Source organism: Chroicocephalus ridibundus, chromosome 15 (assembly GCF_963924245.1).
Source record: "Chroicocephalus ridibundus chromosome 15, bChrRid1.1, whole genome shotgun sequence".
Lineage (NCBI taxonomy): Eukaryota > Metazoa > Chordata > Aves > Charadriiformes > Laridae > Chroicocephalus > Chroicocephalus ridibundus.
The window spans coordinates 137,235-162,719 of record NC_086298.1 but is presented as its reverse complement, the minus strand read 5'-3'; the positions used below and the strand labels follow the sequence as shown (position 1 = coordinate 162,719).

General features: G+C 44.8%; 1 pseudogene; it reads left to right on the top strand.

Moving 5' to 3' along the window:
* The window catches only part of LOC134523906 (E3 ubiquitin-protein ligase RBBP6-like), a 39,910-nt pseudogene that overhangs the window by 3,779 nt on the left and 10,646 nt on the right, over positions 1–25,485 (top strand).

Below are 25,485 nucleotides of genomic sequence, written 5' to 3'. Positions count from 1 at the left end.
CAGGTGGGCACGGGGCCGGGGTCTGCGCATGGGGGCTGGGGTCTGTGCCCGGGGTCCCCCTGCGGGGCAGGGAGCAGGGCCGCTCACCCCTGCCCGCTGTGGTGCATTTGTGGGTAAAATCCCTGTCACTTTTCTTAACTTCTGCCTGCTGTACATTTTTGGATCTGTGTGTTTTCAGGGTTGGATGCTGCTTTCATTTCCCAAAGGTTAAGCCTTTCTTTAGTATACCACCACTTTGAATTTACATTTGGAAAAGGGACAGCATTTTTCTTCAGGTTTGAAAACGCTGTCATTCTGCTGCTAAAATCTAGATCAGTAACCCAGGGAAATACTTGACTGGTAGTGGTCTAGGTCTGGATTCGGCACTTGGCTTGAATACTGTGTGAAACTGCATTTCGAAATAGCCCTTGTAGTATAAAACTTACTGTGTGGTGGGTTTAATTTTTCATCTTTATTTTAAGTAGAACTGCTTTTTCTTCACTAGAATGGTGTGAGGCATTACACTAACCCTGGATCACTGGATCTGATCACTTGGGTTGGAGTTAGTTTAACTGACCCAGTGACCCTAGCAGTTAATGTACTGCATTTATGTAAGCCACATTTATAGTATTTGATCTAATTCAGATGGGTTTTTATTTCTTGAAAAGAATTATTTTTCTTGTTGTTTGCTAGCATGTGTATAAACACAAGTGACATGCTCATAAATAAAGTTACCATTCTTTTAGCCTCGTGTGTTCCCTGCCATGTCTGCATTATATTTCTAAGTAGCGTCTTACCACCAGCTAACAGAGGTGTCTCAAAAAAGCCGCCAAAAAACAAAAGGAGGGAGGGCAGAAGGCTTGCATTGCTCTTCACGTGTCCTCTCTCTCACTGTAAATCAGCGCAGCCTCAGGTGCTTCTAGTGTTGGAGGCACAATTAGCTTTATTCTTAAATCTACCTCAGGACTTGGTCAAAAGTGTGGGGATTTTGTTTTGTTTTGTTTGAAATACACATGTTTCTGGATGTATTTCAAAGCAGAACCTGGATCTTAGTGTGGTAGGAACAAATCACCGGAAAGCTTGCCAATTGTTGTTGTAGAATAAAGCAGCAAACTTAAAATTAGTTAAGATTGTTTTAAACAGGATGCACAAAAGCTTATTCTTTGGCTATTTCTTCATCGCCTTGCTCTTACGTTAGCTGTCATTGCCTGCTTGCAAATGTGTGCTGCCTCCTGCTGTTACTACAGCCAAAGAGAGGAAGGGGATCCTTTTAGTGTGTCTGTGCCAGTGACTGCAAGGATCTCTGTCGTGGTGAACACCTTCATTTCAGTAATTTGAGCAGCTTATTCTTTTTCTAGGCAAAGTGGTGGGTTATTTTTATTGGCTGATGGTTTGGATTGCTGTTTTTATTTGGGCTTGGTGGGGTATGGCGAACGTGGCATTTTTAACCTTCTTGAGCGGAGGGGCAGAGTTCCTGTTCCAGGGCCGATGTGCCGGTGCTTTATTCTGACAGGCAGCTGTACTCTGTTCCTAGAAGCGTAACCATGTGCTTTTATCAATGATGTGAAATTAACCATTAGTTTACAAACTACACTGAAGGTAAGTTTCCCGCAGTGATGCTTCCTTCTCAAATAAATATTTTTTTAAAAACCTTTTTGGCTGAAAATTGACAGCCGCCTTACCCCTTCGACTTTTAAGCAGTTGTGAGCATTCGACAAGGGTCCCTCTCTGAGATATTCGGGAGCAAGCAGTTGATCTCAAGCGGGTTTGATTAATTTAGTTTCTTCTCATTAACCACACGGGCACTCCTAATCTCTCATAGTTTTGGACTTTGTTTTGAACAAAGACAAATTACACTGGGTTTGAAACGCCTCTTTCAGTGTCGCTCAGAGGATATAGTGCTGCTCTCAGACTAGAGTAGAGGTTGACTATCGCTGTGTTTTGGTTGTGGAACTTGAATATGTGTCTCATTTTTTGTGAACAGATTGATGACTCTCCTGCACCTCTTTCTCTGGCCCAGCTTGTGAAGGTAAATATATATATATAAAATCTTGTCAAATACTTACCCAACCCCCCAAAAAAGTGTTTGCTTTGTATTTTTAAATCTTATGCTGTGGTCTATAGCTGGATAGCTGTTGCAATGTGAACAAAACTTTAATTTAATTTTTAATAATTTGAAGTATTTATTTTAACTTTAAAATGCGTGTGTATTTCAATACTGTTCTGTAAAGGGTAGTTCCCAGTTTGGGCAGAGAGAGGGGGAGTACCTTATCAGCCTCAACGTAACGTTGCAGGATTACTCATCAGACACAAAAAAGACACAAAAAAGAAGCCCTTCAGACACTGTTTACCATTTTTCACATGTCTCGTTAATTTTGCGTTGGAAACTAAAACATTTTTTACAGAAGAATGTAATTGGCTGCAAGTTATGGACATTTCAGGGGGCTTTGCTACAGCCAAAATAGAAGCATTTCTGTAACACGGACACTTGCATGGCTATTTCTGAATTGCCAGTCGTTACAGTTACAGATCCATTCTTTGAGACCTGCACAACTTCATAAATTCTCATATATTTACAGTGAGCAGCACAAACTAATTTGTTTGCACGCAGACTGTGTAAATTCTGAAAACGTTTATTGGAATATACCGATGTGTATGTGTGGCGCATTAGCAGATGTGACCTCTGAAACTGTTGTGATACCGTGTTTTGCTATGGAACTGCTTGCATTTTTTGCTCAACAATGCGTAACTTTGTCTGGGAAAGCACTAGTGATTGCACCTTGTGAAAAGGCGTAGTGCTAGCCAGTGAAAACACTAGTCTTTAAAGGTACAAAGATTAGAGAAGGCAGGGCCTAATGCAGCGGAGCTAGTTCTTTCTTCCGAAAATAAAGGCGGGAGTTCATTTCCAAGAAAGAGAAATCTTTTCCCACTGGGAAATTCTTCCCTCTCTCACTGGAGTGTGAGACACATTTCCTAATGTGTACATTTAGGGGGTGGAATAAAGAAAAAAAGAAAGGGTTTGGAAGGTAGCCACCAAGAGACATTGGTCTCCATCAGTGCTGTCCCTAAACATGTCCTGTCTCTGAGGTTCTGTAACCTCATGTGAAGTTTTACTCTAAAATGTGAAAAACTGTCCCAAGTGGGGTACACGTTTAAGCTTTTGAGACAATTTAAGTATTTCAGAAGAATACGGCAGCTCAAAGCTGTTACCTTGTCTAACCTCTTCAGTGCAGACTGGCTTAGCATGGAAGCAATGTGTTATCAGTCTTCTGGTTTGTTATTATGATGTATTAAATGCTGTATTTCAATTTTGGTCTATTCCTAGTAATGTTTTGTGGGTTTTGGATGTGCTTTGTAAACTGTTTGGGTTCCAACAAATGAGTCAAGCACCTGTAAAGTTTTCTGTAAATGTTAATGGAAATGATTCCAGAGATGTCCATCTGGATTATGTTACTGTTGAGAAAAAACTGTGTCTAAGAAACAACCATTTAATAAAATGTAGAAACTAGTTTGTTGCTTTTGTGAATGAATGCATATAAAACCAAACCCATGAGTGGCCGATCTGAAGGATGGGTACCTGAAGGTCCAAATCATTGAGAGTCACTCCCTTAGACCCTGCTTGTGACTGCACTTGTGTGTAATAAAAACGTTTTAAGAAATGATGCTTAAATATATCCAGCGGGCTTCCATAATTTGAAGATCTAGCGCTGCGCAAGATCATTACAATTTGTATGTTAAAAGGGCACAGTCAGCTGCAAAAAACCTGCAGGTTTTGCTTACTGTAGTTAAATCACTTAATATGAAGAAGTTAGTAGGGGGAGAACACGCGGTTTGGACTGCCGAGAGCACACGATGGTCAAACTTCTACTGCAAAGAGTCTTTTGTCTTGCTGAGGGATTATAAAAAGCTTGATTCCTTTTAACGCTTCTGTGTCTGGAGCTGAATTTCAGCAAGCAGAAACAGCTTCCCCGACTCTTGAGTTGAGTGTCCTTTTGACTCTGCAAAGCGTAAATAACAATAGTTGCATATGTCTTTCTCCATTAAATGTACAGTGGATATCTCCTCCTTCCAATAGTCTGGAGCTTAAAAATCAGTTGAAGAGTACTGGATAGCGTAGTTTTTTCTACACATGGCTTCAGTGCGCTTGGAAGAAAACCGGAGTGGTTACTCGAGCCTTTATGTGGGGTGCAAACAGAGCCCAAGGTTTTGAGTGCCCAAGAACGCTCTTTTCCAGGAGGTTAACGGGCACATAAGCGTCATGTGGTGGCGTAAGGACTCCCCAGAACATCTTCAGGACAACAGTATTTTCTATAAGCAGCTGTTCTCATGCAGCCCCAGCTAGCGTTGTGCTGCTCTTTACAGGATGGGGTGAGTGGTGTTGTCTCCGGCTGTGTGGGCGCAAATGTGTTTCTAACGCGTGTGTCAAATGCTTACCTGTTAAACAGACCGACAATCTGGCTGAAGCCAATGCTTCCGAAGAAGATAAAATAAAAGCTATGATGATACAGTCTTGCCGTGAATATGATCCAATCAAGTAAGTGTCGATAATGTCAAATCTGTTCTTTGAAGATTCTAGACAAATTGTAGAGATGTTTGTTTTAATGAGAGAGACACATGCATACCTTTTTCTTCTTTTCTCAAAAACCTTTTAGTTACATGAAGAAACCCTGGGATACACCTCCACCATCATATATATGCTTTCGTTGCGGAAAACCTGGCCACTACATAAAGAACTGCCCAACGAATGGGGTAAGACTGCGGGGGACTTCTGGTGTGACTTCGCTTTTCATTTTTCACGTGGCAGTTACGTAACAAATACATGAACACTCATATTAGGAATTGTTTCTCTTGGGGTGAAATACAGAGGTTATAGGGCAATGTTGCAAAACCCTTCAAAATTCAAGGGAAACCTGGAATTTAAAATGTAAAATTTTGCTTATTAAATATGTCCATAGATCTTCTTCTGTGAACTGTCATGCGTATTTTTATATATTTCAATACTATTGAAAATCTTTCTGGCTTTAACGCTTTTTAATGACAGTTCACGGTTTTTAGAATTCCATATAAAACGAAGGTGTTTCTCTTGACCCCACCTATTGAATATTTGCATGTTTTAATTACACAAGTCTCTGGTTGAGTATTCATGCCATGTAACGTTAGTTGCCGAATGCATATGCAACCTTCGTACATATCGATGGTGAACGTTTCTCCAGTGGCTGGTTCAGAGCCCTGAATTGGGCTCTCCCTCTGAATTGCGCTGTGGAGGAGGAGCGGGTTTGTGCCTCTTCTCCGGGTGGATGGTGAGCTAAGCGATGCGTAACCCTTACGGAAGCTGAAGTTTAGCAAAAGAATGTCCATTGAGTTCAAAATGCTGCTCAAGTCTTTGAAACATCCTGGGTATATTCCTGTAGGAAAATGAGTACTTTAGTCGAGTAACCCTTAGGCTAGGTAAAAGGAGAGGGTTAAGGGCTTTTGCTACTTAAATTAATCATCGAAGTGTTGTTTTAAGTGCGGGTCTTAAGATGAGCTCTGTTTGCATTCCTTTTCTTAACAGGACAAAAATTTTAAGCCTGTTCCCAGAATTAAGAAGAGCACGGGAATTCCAAGGAGTTTCATGACGGAGGTGAAAGATCCCAATACAATGGGTGCTATGCTGACAAAGAGCGGAACATATGCAATACCAATTATTAATGCGTAAGTATGGAACTTATTGGACTGACCAAAAGGTGAAGGAGAGAAACCATGCGTAAATGTCTGAGTGGCAATGCAGCCAAGTTGGCCGGCATCTGTAACCATGGGGGAGGAAGCATTGTCATTGTATGTTAACCTCAAAACCTGTGATACTGTCTCGTTTTAAACTTAACCTTTTTCTTTTGCCTTCCCCACCCCACCCTCCAGGGAAGCTTATGCTAGAGAAAAGAAGGAGAAGCCTCCCTTCTTACCAGCGCAGCTGTCCTCCTCCTCCTCAGAAGACCCTATTCCTCATGAGTTGTTATGTCTCATTTGTAAAGAGATAATGACTGATGCAGCCGTTATTCCCTGCTGTGGAAACAGTTATTGTGACGAATGTACGTGTTACTCCCGTGTTTGTTCATTCCAAACACCACATCTAGTTTTCTGAAAACAGAAACAGGAGATGACAAAATTTCTTTGTTACCAGTTCTATTCCATACTTAAGTATGAATAAGTATTGAATACTTAAGTATTCCATACTTAAGTATTCCATACATAAGTATTCCATACTTAAGCTGAATAGGAAAGGACTCTTCTCATATAGAGGGAAAAAAAAAAAGGCAGAAAGCTTTTTTCCTTTTTTCCGTATCTAGTTAAATCTTTACATGCGGAAGGACAAGCATGAGAAGAGTGCATAGCTGCGCGGGTGATTACAGTATTAGATATTGAATGCATTTAGGTTTTTTCACAGCCCCTTCTCTCACACAAAATCGTATAGCCAACTCTGGTTGGCTCAATATAGCCAACCGTACTGTGGTCTGCCACAAACCGATAGTTAGGCATTTAATCCACATTCTTCTCCACGGGAGAGCTGGTTAAAACCTTCAGAACTCAAGGCTACTGATGTTCTTTTGAGCTGTGTTTTATTTATTAACCTGGAGGGTGGTGACTTCTCACTGTACTAGAAAGTGGCAAAAAGAATAGTCGAAACATCCAGACGCAGCTGTCTTCCAATGTTACGTTAGTGAAATATCAAAACTGCACAGTTATTTGCTGCATCCTAGAAATGTGTTACACTATTGAACATCTATGGCTTAATGCTCTCAATTCAAGACCATATTCACCCATTAATCATATATGTCTTTTTACGATTGTTTGGAGCCCCCAAAATTTCCTTACGTTGGCTAAACCTACTTTGATGATTCTAATTACACACAGGCATTAGAACAGCATTGCTGGAATCTGAGGAACACACATGCCCAACGTGTCATCAGACAGACGTTTCCCCTGATGCTTTAATTGCCAACAAGTTCCTACGCAAGGTAGCAGGATGACTTTTATGTAAACTGTAAGAAAAGTCTATTTGTAAAAAGCCAAAAGGGAAGAAAATATTAATTTACATCTCCTCAAAAACCGCTAAATTAAATAGGCTACATTTACTTTTCAAACCCATTATCTGTTATTACAGAAGCTCACAACCATTTAGAGACAATGGGGCAAATTCAGGTCGCGCTTTTGTTTAATATGATCGCCTTACTTTCAAATTCGGCGTTAACGCTGAAGTATTTTAAATACAAGTACTCTGAGTGACCAGTTGTTACTATCAGTGTTTAAGGCGATGTGTTCATGTATTTGTATGTTGATTCATTTTAGGATTGATAGCATTTACAGGACTACACAAGCAATTTTATTCTGTGGAGGCTTTTGTTCATGTATCTACTGAAGTTTCATATTACCTTGTGGTAAATGTTTTTCTGTGTCTAGGCTGTGAACAACTTCAGCAATGGAACGGGCTACACAAAAGGGCTCCACCAGACGATTCAGCAGCAGCAGCCGCCACCACCACCACCACTCATGAGTGTTGCACCTCCTGGACCTTTTCAGTAAGTAAATCTGTAGATCAACATGAACATAAAAGACACCCAGATGCCCAAGTTAGATTCTTCTCCTTGAGCTTGTCCGCCAGCGATTTATGTCCCGTTAGTGACAGTTCCAGATAACTGCGGAAGTTCTGTTTTGTGAAACTTCTCACTTTGAACGAGGACCCTTTGATAAGTTGGAAGTGTGCCTCCTGCAAGAATGTTCTCACAAGTATTGCTTGTTTGGTTCCCTTATCAGTCGTTCTGTACAGGCTTGCCCTGAGAGAGGAGCGCTTTTTCCCCGGGAGCCCTTTGATTTGAAGTGGCTAGCAAATCCTAAAGAAACCTTTTGGTTATGGCAAACATTCTTGAGTGCATTAATTTCTCTTTAGTACTGAGGAAATAATATTTTCATGAAAAGCATAAAAGCCAATTATGGGTAAAATAGGCCAGGTGTTTTCACATTACTTCTTTCTACGTTATTTCTATCATCAATCTTATGATAAGTCAGAGTCATCCTCAGTAACACCCAGCGTAGTCAGCAACGCATACCGATTGGATAATAAACACTGAAACACTGTAAATGTGAAGTATTTACAAACATGACCGTTGTCGTGGTTTAGCCTCAGACGGCAACAAAGAACCATGTGCCGCTCGCTCGCGCCTTCCTAATACAGGAAGAATCGTAAGAAAAGGCAAGACTCTTGGGTTGAGACAAAGGCAGTTTAACAGGACAGCAAAGGGAACAGGCAAACAACAACAACAACATGGATAGGGGAATATACGAACGCGATTACGGAACCACTGCTCCCCGCCGCTCGCCGGCCGGCCGGACCCTGGACGCCCCAGCCCGCTTTTAAGCAGCAACTTCCTGCCCCCTCCCCCGGCAGCTCAGGGTGGGCGTGGCTCACATGGCATGGAATACCAGGAAAAATTAACCCTATCCCCACTGGAACCAGGACATTATCCACCCCTTATTCCATACCATCTATGCCATGCCCAGCAGGTTCCAATGAATTGCCACCACTTTCCCCTGTTATATATATATATATATACACACACACATATAATGCCCTTAGTTTATGGGCCATCCCTCCAAAGTGTCCGTTGAGTTCTTTTAATCCACGGCTTTGGGCTCCACCTGTTAGAACAGTCTCTCAGGGCAGGTGAGATGCTGGGTGGTGCTGGTCTGTTGCATGCTGTATTTTTCGGAGCTTGTGACTGGTGCACCTGGTGTGGCTCATGCACACAATCCGTGGGCTGAAGATGTAGATCTTGAGGAAACTGCTGGGCGCCAGCTGCTGAGATCAGTTCTTATCCCATAATCCCTGTGCCTTACTTGTAGTACAACTGATAGCAATTATAGCAATGAGGACATACAGTGACAGTGTTACTTAGCAATTAACAGCACACAATTTGATTCATTGGCTATTCTTGCCCAAAATCAGATCCCCATGAGGTACACATCGGACTTCCCCATCCTTCCGCATCACCCACCAAGTGCACCCAGGTCCTTGGGCAAAAGCAATCCCACGGATGGGTTTGCCTTTGCCTGAGGCAGGACTAACCCAGACTGTCTTCCCTAGCATATTCTTCATGTGCACTACGGGGACTTTATCCCCTTCTACAGTACGTGGAAGTTTTGATTGGGCAGGGCCAGCCCGATTGTTAGATCCCCTGGTGTTAACTAGCCAGGTAGCTTTTGCTAGATGTGTATCCCAATGTTTTAAAGTCCCACCACCCATTGCTCTCAGTGTAGTTTTTAACAGTCCATTGTATCGTTCTATCTTCCCAGAGGCTGGTGCGTGATAGGGGATGTGATACACCCACTCGACACCATGCTTTTTGGCCCAGGTGTCTATGAGGCTGTTTCGGAAATGAGTCCCATTGTCCGACTCAATTCTCACATTCACGGATGACCTGTGCAATAGTGTCCATGGTCAAGTCCACCCCTTGGTCGCGATCCCATCTGTATGTCGCGTCTCTTCCTTGATGGCCTGAGGAGTCATGGGCCCATCGAGCTGTGAATAGTTCACCCTTATGTTGCCAGTCCAGATCCACCTGAGCCACTTCAATCCTAGCAGCCCGATCCACCTGCTGGTTGTTCTGATGTTCCTCCGTGGCCTGATTCTTCGGTACGTGGACATCTACATGGCGTACTTTCACAACCAGATTCTCTATCCGGGCAGCAATATCTTGCCATAGGTCAGCAGCCCAGATGGGTTTGCCTCTGTGCTGCCAGTTGCCCTGCTTCCACTGCTGTAACCACCCCCACAGAGCATTTGCCACCATCCATGAGTCAGTGTAGAGATAAAGTACTGGCCATTTTTCTCGCTCGGCAATGTCCAAAGCCAGCTGAATAGCCTTCACCTCTGCAAACTGGCTCGATTCACCTTGTCCTTCACTGGCTTCTGCAACCTGTCGTGTAGGACTCCACACAGCAGCCTTCCACTTTCGATGCTTTCCCACAATACGGCAGGACCCATCAGTGAACAGGGCATATTTCTTCTCATTTTCTGGCAGTTTATTATATGGTGGGGCCTCTTCTGCATGCGTCACCTCCTCCTCTGGTGACATTCCGAAATCCTTGCCTTCTGGCCAGTCCATGATCACTTCCAGAATTCCTGGGCGACTGGGGTTTCCCATTCGAGTTCGCTGTGTGATCAGTGCAATCCAGTTACTCCATGTAGCATCGGTTGCATGATGTGTGGTGGGGACCCTTTCTTTGAACATCCAGCCCAGCACCGGCAGTCGAGGTGCTAAGAGGAGCTGTGCTTCTGTACCAACTACTTCCGAAGCAGCTCGAACCCCTTCATATGCTGCCAATATCTCTTTTTCTGTTGGAGTGTAGCGGGCTTTGGATCCTCTGTATCCACGACTCCAAAACCCTAGGGGTCGACCTCGAGTCTCCCCTGGTGCTTTCTGCCAGAGGCCCCAGGTAGGGCCGTTCTCCCCGGCTGCGGTGTAGAGCACATTTTTAACATCTTGTCCTGCCCGGACTGGCCCCAGGGCCACTGCATGGACTATTTCCTGTTTGATTTGTTCAAAAGCTTGTCGTTGCTCAGGACCCCATTTAAAGTCATTCTTCTTCCGGGTTACTTGATACAGAGGGCTCACAATTAGACTGTAATCAGGGATATGCATTCTCCAAAAACCCACAATACCTAAGAAAGCCTGTGTTTCCTTTTTACTAGTTGGTGGAGACATAGCTGCTATTTTGTTGATCACATCCATTGGAATCTGACGGCGTCCATCTTGCCATTTTATTCCTAAAAACTGGATCTCCTGCGCAGGTCCCTTGACCTTACTTCGTTTTATGGCAAAACCAGCGTTCAGAAGGATTTGGACTATTTTACTCCTTTTCTCAAAAACTTCTTCTGCTGTGTTTCCCCATACAATGATGTCATCAATGTACTGCAGATGTTCTGGAGCTTCACCCTGTTCCAGTGCAGTCTGGACCAGTCCATGGCAAATGGTGGGGCTGTGTTTCCACCCCTGGGGCAGTCGATTCCAGGTGTATTGGACGCCCCTCCAAGTGAAAGCAAACTGTGGCCTGCACTCTGCTGCCAAAGGGATTGAGAAGAATGCATTCGCTGTATCAATCGTGGCATACCACTTGGCTGCCTTGGACTCCAGTTCGTACTGGAGTTGTAGCATGTCTGGCACGGCAGCACTCACTGGTGGCGTGACTTCATTCAGGCCACGATAGTCTACAGTTAGCCTCCACTCTCCATTAGATTTTCGCACCGGCCATATGGGACTGTTAAAGGGTGAGCGAGTCTTGCTGATCACTTTTTGAACCTCTAGTTGATGAATCAGCTCATGGATGGGAATCAGAGAGTCTCGGTTAGTGCGATACTGCCGCCGATGCACCGTTGTGGTAGCAATCGGCACCTGTTGTTCTTTGACCCTCAACAACCCCACAACAGAAGAATCCTCCGAGAGACCAGGCAAGGCAGACAACTGTTTAACTTCCTCTGTCTCCAAAGCAGCTATGCCAAAGGCCCAGCGGTACCCTTTTGGGTCCTTAAAATACCCTCTCCTGAGGTAATCTATACCAAGGATGCATGGAGCCTCTGGGCCAGTCACAATGGGATGTTTTTGCCACTCATTCCCAGTTAGGCTCACTTCCGCCTCCAGTACAGTCAGCTCTTGGGATCCCCCTGTCACCCCAGAAATACAAATGGGTTCTGCCCCTCTATAGCTTGATGGTATTAAAGTACACTGCGCACCCGTGTCCACTAGAGCCTTATACTCCTGTGGGTCTGATGTGCCAGGCCATCGAATCCACACCGTCCAATAAACCCGGTTGTCCCTTTCCTCCACCTGGCCGGAGGCAGGGCCCCCCTAATACTGGTCATAGTATCCATTACTCACTTCTTGCATAAATGATTTGGAAGTTCCTTCAAGAGGATCAGAAGCAACATCAGGCCTTCTGCTTTGTCTGGGGAACGGCCCACTGGAAACTGGGACCACACTTTTCCTGGAGGGATCCCCTTTTGTGGTTGTCCTTCCTTGCAACTCCTGTACCCGTGTCCACAGGGTCGAAGTAGGTTGTCCATCCCACTTCCTCATGTCCTCTCCGTGGTCACGCAGGTAGAACCACAGGGTGCCTCGTGGTGTGTACCCTATGTACTCTCTCTCTTGAGTGGGGAAATGCCTGCTTCTAATAGCTGAGATGCTGGCCCGTGCAGGTGGGGAGTAGGACATATTCTCTTCAAGTTGCTGGACCTTCCGCGACAGTTTCTCCACAGCTGAGACAAGGGGGGAAGAGAGACTTTCTTCATATCGCCGGAGCCGGCCAGCCACCTCATCCATCATTGGTCCCTCTTCACCTTTCCATTCCATTACTGCCACTGTGTTGGCATATGACGATGGTGCGCTCCGTACAAACTTCCGCCACATGGGCCTTGTGCATTGCACCTCATCAGGGTCTGTGGGTAAGTCTGCATTGTCCAAGTCATAATAAATCATCTCCCGCACGGCTAATTCTCTCAGGTACTGGATACCTCTTTCCATGGTAGTCCACTTGCTTGGTTGACATACAACATCCTCACTGAAGGGGTACCTCTCCCTCACGCCTGACAGGAGTCGTTTCCAGAGGCTGAGGGCTTGGGTCTTCTTCCCAATCGCCTTGTCAATACCGCCTTCCCTAGACAGGGATCCCAGCTGTCTGGCCTCCCTACCCTCTAATTCCAGGCTACTGGCCCCGTTATCCCAGCACCGGAGCAGCCAGGTGACAATGTGCTCGCCTGAAAGTCAGCTGAAATCTTTTCGCATATCCCACAGCTCACTCAAGGATAGGGATCGAGTAATTATCTCTGGTTCTGCCTCTTCCTCCTGCTCTCGTGATGGCCCTGGTTCATCATCATCTCTTACTAAGTGAATTGATTTCTTTGTGTACTTCTTCTTCTGTATGGGGGCAACTGATACCGGCACGGGTTGGTTCCCTGGTTCAGTGGCAGTGGCTACCACAGGGGTTGCAGTAGCCGCAGGGGCTGCCGCAGGGGTTGCAGTAGCCGCAGGGGCTGCCGCAGGGGCTGCCGCAGGGGTTGCAGTAGCCGCCGCAGGGGCTGCCGCAGCCGCAGGGGCTGCCGGTCTGGTTTCCATCTCTTCCCCTTGAGGGTGCTGCATAATTCTGAGCAGTGCCTGGTAGATACTGGCCAGGGCCCAGCACAGCGCGGTGAGTTGTGCCTCTCTAGAATAGCCACAGCATTTTCCCTTCAAATATTCTACCACTTTATCAGGGTCCTGTAATTGGTCAGGGGTGAAGTCCCAGACCATTGGAGGTGAGTAGTTCTCTAGGTACCTGCCCATGTTCTCCCACATGCCATGCCACCCCTGACTATCCAGCCTCGGAGCAGATCTCCGGGTGGTAGTCTTAAACAGTCGCTTAACACTAAACAAGACCTGGAACGTATTCAGGAGACATAGCACTAGGAACACGAGTATCCCAAGGATATTCAAAATTCTCAAAAGCTGTCATACCTGACCCGAAGGAGAAAAGGGAGGCAAAAGGGCTGGGGAAATTATTAACAAATTCTGAGAGACGGTGTCCAATGTACGGACAGGAGAGCAAAACCACATAAACACCCCAAAATAGCCGTCTGAACAGTGATGTTATCATATCATAAACAGATATCGCACAGGACAGCAGAATGATAATCCTCATCCCTCTTCCAGACATGGTAAACAGCATCGCAGGGAGTACATAAGCCATATAGGAATTTATGTAACACAGCCATGAGAACAAACCAAGCAACATGATGTCCAGTGGCTATTTACCTAATAAAATAAATGCATGCAAAAAAAACCCCAAAACCGTTTTTTCCACGTTCTAGTTGGATTCTGTCGTTATCTCAACCCTTCGAGCCCCACGTTGGGCGCCAAAAAGGACTGTCGTGGTTTAGCCTCAGACGGCAACAAAGAACCACGTGCCGCTCGCTCGCGCCTTCCTAATACAGGAAGAATCGTAAGAAAAGGCAAGACTCTTGGGTTGAGACAAAGGCAGTTTAACAGGACAGCAAAGGGAACAAGCAAACAACAACAACAACACGGACAGAGGAATATACAAACACGATTACGGAACCGCCGCTCCCCGCCGCTTGCCGGCCGGCCGGACCCTGGACGCCCCAGCCCGCTTTTAAGCAGCAACTTCCTGCCCCCTCCCCCGGCAGCTCAGGGTGGGCGTGGCTCACATGGCATGGAATACCAGGAAAAATTAACCCTATCCCCACCGGAACCAGGACAACCGTCTAAGTGTGCAACCCATGAAGTCATAGGAAAATAGGTGAAAAACCTGTACTATTGTTCAGGGCTTATATCCTTTGACTTTGTGCCTTGGATGCAAACAGCCACTCTGTCCAGAAGAGTGTCAGGCTCAGCCGTAGCGTTGAATACAAAGGACCGCAATCCAAAAGAACCTCTAAGGCAGCCCCTGAAGTAGCATAGAATTGCGGTGTTTCCATCTTCCACAACTGAGGCTCATTCTGTGGGTTAAATGTACTCTAATCGTTTCATGTGCAGCTTCCTTAATAAAATATGTTTCCAGTGAGCTTTCTCTTTAACTGCCAGTAATCCACGTGGACTTCTCGACAGCGCTGCATTTGGAATCGGCCAACTTCACTTTTGTAAATCTGGTGAAGATTATTTTGTAAATTTTTTTGTCCATTTACAGTAGTCAGCCTTTTGTCACCTTGGACTTTACATTTCAAGTAGCCCTTCAAAAGACTGCTTAAACAATAAAAATTTGGGTTTTTTTGTAGCAATGCCGACAGCGTTATACCTCCTGCGGCTCTGGTGACTGCTGCTGAACCTTCTGCATCTTCCTCACGGTCAGTCAGCAGCTTGTTGAAAGAGAAGGTAAGTTGTATTTCAACATATGCAGTGATTCTTGCATTTTAGTAGAGCTTATTTTCCAACCATTTGCATTTACTCACAAGGCCTGTCAGGTTCCTGTACAAGGACAACCAGCATTACCAAGTCTTCAGGGCCCCCAAGGACAATCAGTGCCCACAACTGGTACGTGACTATAACTTCAGAATTTCTTTAAAAAAATTACCTTCAGATACACTGAATGGGATTTTTCTCTTTTTCCTCTCCCAACTCCAGAAGGTCATCCAATGAGAGCCAGTACACCTCGCTCAGCAGGTGGCGGACCAGGCTGGGAACTGTAAGTGTTCGACAGCAATTCAACATATTACTGCTTGTAACGAGGCCATAACACCTAACTTATACAACAGCTGATTTACAATGAAAAAAGTATGCACAGATAGCTGTGGAGAATACAAGTGGTAATTAATTTTTAATTATTTGCTTATTTTATTTAATTATTTTAATGCGTTACTTAACATAAAACCCTGGTACATGATTGAAAAGAGGACTCTGAAAACCAAATGTTTTTTGAGGAAACTGCAGTTACATATAAAAATGAAATAGAATCAAAGGATTGGATGGAAAGCCACACTTTTGACGAACCCTGTTCGACCCTTTTGGCTGAACAGAGCTGAAAAAATTGATTTCCCAATAGAAACCAGACTCCAACATTCTTTTTTTTTTTTTTCTGACAACTTAGTTGATACTGATTGAGCGCACGATTGGAAAAGTCAGTGCTGTTATTTTCTGACAATTTTGAATTTCTTCAATGCAGCCATGTCCAATAGCCAAGCTGCTTTCTCTCAGAGGGAGAGAGAGGAGCCTGTCTCATCTATTGTCGCAGTGTCAAGCTAGTCCTTCCTTTTGGTACAAATTTGTTCTAAACAGATTGTAAGGGTGCATTGTCTTTATAAAATCTTAAGATAAATAATTAACAGACAGCAGGATACATCCCGCAGATTGTCTAAAATCTTAAATTCAGTAAGCAAGAAAATAACAATTCAGGGGCAAGAACAGGCCAAATACGTCATTAACAACATGGGAAGCATGAAGTGCATAAAGGAGTGGCAGAAGAGCGGTCGGCACATGGGAGATGGGAGTCTCTTTTAAGCATGGGCAGCCTCCATGCACAATCGCAAAGCTGAGTATCAGGAGAGAAGCCTGAGGGAACTGCCGAGGGTGAGGATGTGGAGGGCGAGTATGAAGATCAAGAAATGAGTGTAGTCTCAAGTGAACAGAAAGCAGGGAGAAAAATGCGTAAGTTGAGAACAAGAAGTGCTCGCCACCATGCTCCCGCTTCGTTCTCTTTGCTCTTTAAAATCAGGGCAGAGTGTTACAAATGGTGACACATGTCCTAGGGTTTCTTTAGAAGTTCAAATCAAGGATGCCCACACCGTGAATGCACCCAAAGGAGGACTCAAGCCCCAACACTACCAGCGTCAACACCAATCTTTGTGCCTGTGCCTCCACCACGCCATGCGCTTCCCCCTTCCACCGGGGATACCACCACCACAGTTTCTTCCTCAGTTTCCACCTGGTCAGCCTCCATCTGCTGGGTACGCTGTCCCCCCTCGCCAGGATATCCCCCAGCTCCTTCAAACATGTCTTCAGCTTGGGTACGAGCCGCTCATTCAAATCCCATCCCAATTACACATGCATCTCCTTTATCTGGGGAGGAGTTTTACCAAGAATGACCGACACTTAAAGAGGACTACATAGTTGGATCAATGAAGTTGCATTGTTTTTCGTTTTTGTATTTCGATAGCACATTGGGCTGCAGTTACAAGAAAGTGCATCTGGCATGCGCAAAAATGACATAGCATTTTTCCCAATAGACTTTTTCCTTGGAGATGGTAAACATGCAAAACTAAACCAAGACAAATGCAATTCTAAAACTTTCCCTAAACCCTGTAGGAATTCTAAACTGGTTTTGCTTGTGGCAGCAGTCCGAACAGCTGTATTAGTAATGCTGCCAGTATCTTTCCTAGAGTAATGGCCATGGGTCATAGTACTAAAGGCTGAGTTCAGAACCCGTCACTATCCTTGGTTAGAGCTGTTATGTGCAAAATTTTGCTAGGACACCTGGCTAGAAGTGCCCTGTATGTAGGATTGCCGTACAATCCGTATTTTGCCATATTTTGCATCCTGTACAAATTGCCAAATAAGTAGTGAAGTTAAATCGACTAAGCAGGCATTTTAAAATTGAGCTTTACTTGTCTTCAGGCTGAATCGTGTCTTCTGGATGTTTGATAGTGCACTGTAGCCATTAAGACTTGCTCTTTTTGCGTCTTACTGCACCAAAAAGGATTTGCACTGCATGTCGTTGCTGAGTAGTGAAACACGTGTGCGTTCACATGCCAGCAGAAGCCAGTATACGCCACCTTCAATCAATCAATAGCTGTGGTCGTTCATGTGGCAGAAATGAGTGGATATAGACTTACCCTTCCTCTATGCTTTTACACTATCATGGCAGCAGGTGTTCTGTCTTAAGCAGAAACTTTTACATGTTACCACATTCTTCAATTTGCAGTAGCGTTATGTCAGCAGCTGAAAGCAGCTTTGACATAAGCATATGGAGAGGGGAAAAAAAAACCCCAAACAACTAATTTTGGGAGGAAAAAAAATAAATGGGAGAGTGACTGTTTTGAATTAACTTCATGTATGTTTTTTGTGTTGTTTTTTTTTTCTAAGGTCCAAGTCTCCCTATAGTGCTTCAGTTTACTCTAGAAGTTCATATGCCCACTCCAAGTCGAGATCAGGTTCTTCTCACTCTGGCTCCTACTCTCGATCATTTAGTCGTTCCCGTTCTCGTTCCTTCTCGCGATCACCACCCTATCCAAGGAAAGACAAAGGGAAGAGTTGTAACTATCGCTCTAGGTCAAGATCACATGGTTATCACCGTTCAAGGTCACGGTCACCCCCATACAGAAGATACCATTCACCGTCAAGGTCTCCAGCATTTAGAGGCCAGTCTCCCACTAAACGGACTATACCTCAAGGGGATGGAGAAAGGCAGTACTTTAACAGATACAGAGAAGTTCCCCCGTATGATATGAAAGCTTACCATGGCAGATCTGTTGACCTCAGAGATCCATTTGAAAAGGAGAGATACAGAGAATGGGAAAGGAACTACAGAGAATGGTACGAAAAGTTATACAAGGGCTTTGCTGTTGGTGCTCAACCTCGACCACCAGTAAACAGAGAGAACATTTCTCCAGATAGGTTTGGTCCACCTGGGACCGGATGAGAGAATTTGCCATATGCTTGGGGACGCAGGGAAGACTATCCTGGCGGGCAAAGCCGCGGAAGTCGTAATAGAGATGGACACGACCCTGGAAGAGAGCCTTCTGGAAGAGAGTGCCACGGCATCAAAGATCCACCAAAATCAAATGAGAAGGACATGGAATATCCACTGGAAGATGGCAAAGGAAATGTATGTAAAAAAAACTGGAAGAGAAGAAAAGGGGATGAGAATAAAGGATTTTCCAATGCTGAGTTTTCAGAAGGTGTGAGAAAACCAAGAGAGCCAGTAACAGCAGAAGATGTTAAAACAGACTCTCTGTTCACGCTCCCAAGCAGAGATGACGCCACCCCTGTGCGAGATGAGCCTACGGAAGCAGATTCTATTGCTTTCCAGTTGGTGTCTGACAAGGAGAAGAAAGAGAAGGACAAGACAAAGATGAAAGTAGAAGTGGCCGTTCCTCCCAAGAAAGACAATAAAGCTAAAGGTTCCCAAGGGAAGGTGGACACCAATTGTGAAGAATCTCCTAGTATTTCACAGGAACCTCCTCTGAAAAAAGTGAAGGAGGAGTTGCCAAAGACAATGAGAAGGCTCTTGTTACCCCATGGAAAGTTCACCCAGAAGTGACAAAAGATCACCCAGAAACCAGGCCAGCCAAGGAGGAAAAGGCCAAGAAAGACCATCCAAAAGCAACCAAGTCAGACAAGCCCTCAACAAGGACCATAAGTCAAAAAACCTGCTGAAAAAAGCAAACCTTCTGATGCAAAACCTGAAAAAAGAAAAAGAGTAGATAAAATGTTTGATAAGGAACATTATCATGTTTTGTCATTAACACCATGGAGCAGTAGAATAATGACATAACAGCCCCTGCTGAAGATGTCGTTATTACGATCCAGGTCCCTCAGTCCAAGCGGGATAAAGATGACTTGGAGTCTGAAAAGGAAGACATTAAATCTGCCCAGGTGCCTGCAAACGTAGAAAAACCTGCTAGCGTTATAAAAAAAATGTGAGTGCCAAGCCACACCAAACCCTGTAGAACACAATGAAAAAGAGACAGAGTCTTTGGAGGAAACATAGAAAACGGCAAAAGAGGAGAGTTGTGAAGCTCCCAGCACGATGCAACAAGTTCAAAAATGTTGATGTCGAATGAAAAAGGGAAAACCAAAGACCGACGTCATTCTTTGTCAGACAAGGACACTTCTGAGAATAGAAAGAGCAGTGTTCAGCGAGAAAAAGACCACTTGGAATGCGCAACCGAACAAGGAAATGGAAAAAATACTTCTCAATCTTCCAAAGACTGCACATCTTCAGAGAAACGTGATACTGGCCATGGATCCACTGCTGAAGACTCTACTCCTAATCCAGACAAAAGATCTGACCACGATGGCAACCGCCATCATTCTAATGCCAAGCAATGAGATGAAAAGAATGAATTAGCAAGGAGAAAAGACTCCCCTTCTCAAAACAGAGAGTCTACATCAGTACAGAAACATAAGCCTAGAGACGAGCGAGCAGAGCCATCCGGAAAGGGCGCTGGAGATGCCAAAAGGAGCAGCTACAGTCCCCTGCGTGAGCGGAAGCAGTCTGATCGTAAAGCCGCTCACGCTTCCAAGCGTCCACTGGAGGAACACAAATGTCTAGATAAAAATTCAGAGAAAGAGAAGCATGTACCAGAAGCAAAGAGCAATAAAGAGAAAGAGCCAGGTGGTAACAAACCACCTTTGAGACAAGAATCACCAGATGTAAAAAATGAGAAAGAGAACATGACTGGACCAACTGATAAAAGTGTTGTCAAGCCTAAGCCTCAGGTAAGCAGCTCCTCACAGCTCTCTTCTGATCTAACTTGAGACTCATGAGGCTGTGTTTGCACCAGACTGCAGTGAAAGTGACAGGGAAAGTAACTGTGGTTTTGGCTCAAAACTTCAAAGCAGGACAGTAACGTATCTGCAAAGGATGAGGAAGCTGCAGGAAAAAATCCTAAAGGACCGAAAGACAAGGCTGTTGCTAAGGCGAAAGAGGATACAGCAGCACCTCCTGCAGTTGACCAGCCTGATGCAAGCCAAAGTCAAAGTCAAAGCAGTCCCAGCGTTAGCCACAGCCACAGTCAAAGCCCTTCTGAGAGTCGGACTCGAAGCCACAGCGGCAGTGCCAGCTCAGGAGAGAGTCAAGACAGCAAGAAAAAGACAAGGAAAAAAGAGAAGAAAAAGCACAAGAAGCATAAGAAACACAAACAGCGTAAGAAACACATTGGAAACGAAACAGAATTCGCAAAGAGCCAAAAACAAAACACAAGAAGAAAAAAATCGAAGAACAGCAAAGAGAAGGATGACCAAAAAGTGAAATCTGTCACTCCATGGAATGACAGATAATGAAAAAATGACTGGATTCTTAAGTCATCTGTATCAAATTTTGTTAAAATGTAAACGAATTCAGGCATTGCAAGTGATGGCATGAAGGAGACTGTGCTGCCCTTAAAATATTGCAGCTGGATTTTTACATTGAAGCTTTATAGAAGTGAATATTTTGTACAGAATTGTGAGTTGTGACAATGCAACGTGAAAAGTTTTGCTGGGGCATCTTAGTTTTAACGACCGTTCATTAGTTTGGGTGGAGTTTCAGGTACTGTGAACATTTTCATGGTTGAGTATTTTTTTTAATTGCCTGTCAGAAGAAGCTGTTATAGTTCATTATAAAATACCAGCAGAATGATTTGCAGAATACACAGAGCTCTCTTACATCACTTTTTGATTACAATAAAATGTTTTCGGTAAACTGTCCAACGTGATGAGATTTCCAGTGACAGCGGGACATCAGTTTTTCACGTGCCAAGTGGACTTGATTTTATACTGTAAAAGGTAGCATATGGCCCCAAACATACAGCCAGTATTAACAGCTGGGACTGACTATTTTAAAATAACATCATGTATGAAGCTGTCACTTTTCAACATTGTTCCAGTTTGTTTAGAAAGCTGTTGTCCTTTGCCAGCAAACATTTACACACATGCTTTAAGATGCCCTGTAATCTGTATTTCCTCTCATCACTCTGCTGATCCCCAAGATGCTTGTGTTTTTGAAATAGAACCTTTAGTAGTGGCATTTTCACATGGTGGTGCCGTGATACAGAACTAACCCTTCCATTAACAGTGGGGTTCAGTGGATGAGTTTGGCAGAAGAAGAAAGCCCACTAGAAAGTCAGGCTTCTGCTTTAAACTGCTTTGAACAGTGACAATCTAGAAAGCGTAAATTTAATTAGCTCAATAATTTTAAGACAGAAGTAATTTAAAAAAAAAAGAAAAAGGTGGCAGTGGTGGGTGTTGCTCCACTGCCAGGAAGCCAGCATGGTACGAAATACTTCTCGTTGTGCATTAAGGGCATAACATCACGGTAACGGTTGAGTTCAGTAGGGAAAGCCCTCGACTGTTTGGCTGCTGGGATTTGCCCCAAAGGAGTTCTGTGTGAAAGTACTATAAATTAAAGCAGCATTTTAGGGCTTCCCATTTGCGGAGACTATTTTGTTCAAAAAGTGTCATAGTTTATAGGTACTGTTACTGGGGTATTTAGGAATATACAGGAATAGTAAATAGTACTAGTGATAATTCATCTTGCTTTTCAGTGGGGGTGACTATCACAGTTTAAATATTGGGTTGGAGATTGGGCATCCTCTACTTCTGGTGGTTAAAACAAGAACAAACCAGAACTGGTCCTGGATTTCACTTCCTGTAGTTTGTGCTTTCTCATGTCAAGGCGCTCTTGGTGGATTTCAGGTGTTTTCTGCACAAGGCAAAGCAGGCTTTCCAGTTAAGCGACTCAAATTTTTACTTCCCTGAATCAAAAAGCACCGGTCCATCCTAGGTGTTCAATGTGCTCACCCGGCATTTCCCATGTGTGCTCCAGGTAACTCGTATCACCAAAGCCAACTCCAGATGTGTGGGAATTTAAGGCGGCCTCCGACTCTCCCTTTGCATGGTCTGTGCTCGTGATGATGAGGGCACTGAAAACCGAAGACTTCTTTGTCACCGGTCTCTGTGAACGTACTTTGGCCTAATGAGAGACAGAAAACTTAGGACTCGGTGAAACGGGATTAGAGTTGGAATGTGTGAAGTATGCCTTATTATCAAGGTTCAGAATAATTAGCAATTGCATGGAAGTAGAATTTTGGATGTTTCTTTATGGAATAGCTCCATAAAGCCAGGCAGAATCCTGTCTTTTTATACGACGTTGTGCCGAAAGAGCTGTAGTCAAAGTCTGCCAAGCTCAGTTAAACTCTCCTCTCTTTTCAGAGCACTGTAGCAGCATTACTGGTGATTTTCAGTCTCCTGCGAATTTAGTTTACTCTGCATATGGATTTTCTTATGATTACTTTTTTCCAGGTTTTTTGAGCTGAAGAACACCTGGAATGCAGTTATGCTGAGGCCTGAGTAGGTAATTTTTACTACATGCATGTTTAGAAGTCTCCTGACCGAATTTCTGAAGTTTTTAGGCAGTGCGGACAGTAGTGTGAAGAGAGGTATCCGAACAGGGCGCTCTGGGTGAGGGTAAATGCTGGAACACGTCTGACTTACAGGCGGTGAAATACAGTTCAGGTGGTGAAACCGCAGTGAAGGAAAGCACGCTTACAGAGCAAAATCAGTTTGGACTGTTGTTCAGACATAAGAAACAGATGTTGACTCAGTGACTAAATTTAGTATGTTCCTTCTGGAACTATACTGCTTGGTCATCTTCTAGAGGTTAAGTGTGGTCTGTTCCATGGAAGTGATCACAGATCCCATGGTCTGTCTTCAGAGAACCCTTGGACCAAGATACCTCATCTCCCCTCTTCAGGTGGGGCGGAATGGGTCTGAACGGTTTGGACATACTGACATGCAGCAACTCTTAAGCTGGAAAAGCTCAGGCAGGGACGTAGGTGGTTGGAAAATCTGAGTGGAAATGACCAAACAGAAAGCTACCCCAAAGTGGGTGACAGACTCGTAGGTTATCATCCGCAGCTCTGAAAAAAAGAACTGTGTGAGGAAGACAAATGCATAAGGCATGCACGATAATGTCGTGCATGGGTAGAGATAAAATCAAGAAACCTAGGACACAAAATGAGTTTTAGTTAGAGCCCCTAATAATTGTTTTGCATTTTAAAAGTAAAGGCCAGGAAGGAAAAGCTGATATCCATGGCTTAATGAGAGAGAAGAAATAACGCTTGAAACAGTAGTGGCAAATACATTTTTCCTTAGTCTTCACCAGAAAAGGTGGATTGTAACCAGCTTTGGGGAAATGTAGTTCAGTAAAGTACCAGGATCATGGGCTAGAGAAAAGAGTATGTTAAACAATGTTTGTGATAAAACAACTGCTTGACTAGTAAGGGTATGAGCCAAAGGGCCTTTTTTAAACTGAGGGATGGCGTTACACCTCCGACGACTGAAGAGCAAAGGGGGACCTACCTTCAAAGGGGAAAAGAATTGGAGTGTGTTTACATATTTGTTGTAATATCACTCCCAATTTGGCCGATGATTTTACAGTGTATAAACACACAGGAGATAACAGGAGGAGGAACAGTCATGCTCAAACTGAAGAACAAGAGTCAGACCTGGCCCTGTCCCTGCAAACTCTGGCTATGAGAGCACGGTGTGGGAACCTGAGCGCTGCCGCAGATGAGAACAACGTGTGTTTACATGTTTGTTGGAGTCCTTGCACAAGAAGGACATGGACCTGTTGGAACGGGCCCAGAGGAGGGCCGTGAAGATGCTCAGAGGGCTGGAGCCCCTCTGCTGTGAGGACAGGCTGAGAGAGCCAGGGCTGTTCCGCCTGGAGAAGAGAAGGCACCAGGAGGAGCTGTGCTCGGGTACCAGTTACCTCTGAAGCAGCTCCAACTCCTTCACATGCTGCCAGCGTTTCTTTCTCAGCTGGGGTATGGTTGGCCTCAGAGCCTTTGTATTCTCCACCTCAGAATCCTAGGGGTCAACCTCGAGTCTCTCCTGGTGCCTTCTGCCAGAGGCTCCAGGTAGGTCCATTGTCCCCGGCTGCAGTGGAGAGCACATTTTTAATGGACCGTCCTGTTACGACTGGTCTAAGAGCTACTGCATACACGGTCTCTCGTTTACTTTGCTCAAAGGCCTGTTGTTTCTCAGGACTCCGCCTAAAATCTTTTTTCTTTCCAGTCCCTTCATAGAGAGGTTTCACAATCTGCCTATAACCTGGGATACGCATTCTCTAGAAACCCACAACACCTACAATGGCTTGTGTTTCCTTTTTGTTAGGAGGTGGGGACATAGCTGTTCTTTTGTTAATCACATCCATTGGGGTCTGGCGACGACCATCTTGCCACTTGATTCCCAAGAACTGGATGTCTCCTGCAGGTCCCTTGACCTTACCTCTTTTTATGGCAAAACCCACTTTCAGAAGGATCTTGGTTATTTTCTGACCTTTCTTGAAACCTTCTTCTGCTGTATTACCCCACACAATTATATCATCAATGTATTGCAGGTGTCCTGGAGCCCCAGCCTTCTCCGGTGCAGTCTGGATCAGCCCATGGCAAATAGCAGGGCTGTCTTTCCACCCCTGGGGCAGTCCGTACTGGATGCCTCTCCAGGCGAAAGCAAACTGTGGCCTGCACTCTGCTGCTGAAGGAAGAGAGAACAATGCATTAGCAGTGTCAATTGGAGCATACCATTGGGCTGCCTTTGACTCCAGTTCCTGTTGCACTTCTAGCAGGTCTGGCACAGCAGCACTCAGTGGTGGTGTGGCTTCCGTCAGGCCACAGTAGTCTACTGTTAATCTCCCGTCTCCGTCAGACTTCCACACTGGCCATATTGGGTGAGCAAGTCTTGCTGAGCACTCCTTGGGTCTCCATCTGATGAACCAGGTTCTGGATGGGAATCAGGGAGTCTCGGTCGGTGCAGTACTATCGTCGATGCACCGTGGCAGTAGCAATTGGCACCTGCTGTTCTTTAAGCTTCAGCAGTCCCACCACAGAAGGGTCAGCTGAAAGGCCAGGTAAGGCAGACAGCTGTGTAACATCCTCAGTCTCTACAGCTGCTGTACCAAAAGCCCACCACTACCCTTTCAGGTCTTTGAAATACCCTCTCTTGAGGCAGCCTGTGCCAAGGATGCACGGAGCAACTGGGCCAGTCGCAACGGGATGTGGCTCCCATTTATTCCCAGTTAGGCTCACTTCAGCCTCCAGTACAGTCAGTTCTCGAGACCCGTCTGTCCCACCAGAAATAGTGACAGATTTTGCCCCTTTATGATTCGAAGGCAACAGGGTACACTGCGCACCAGTGCCCGCTATTAGCAGAGGAGTTCCTACGCAGACCGGAGAACCGCTTACCATGGACTGGAGCAGCCACCCTCCTGGAAGAATTCTCTCTTCAC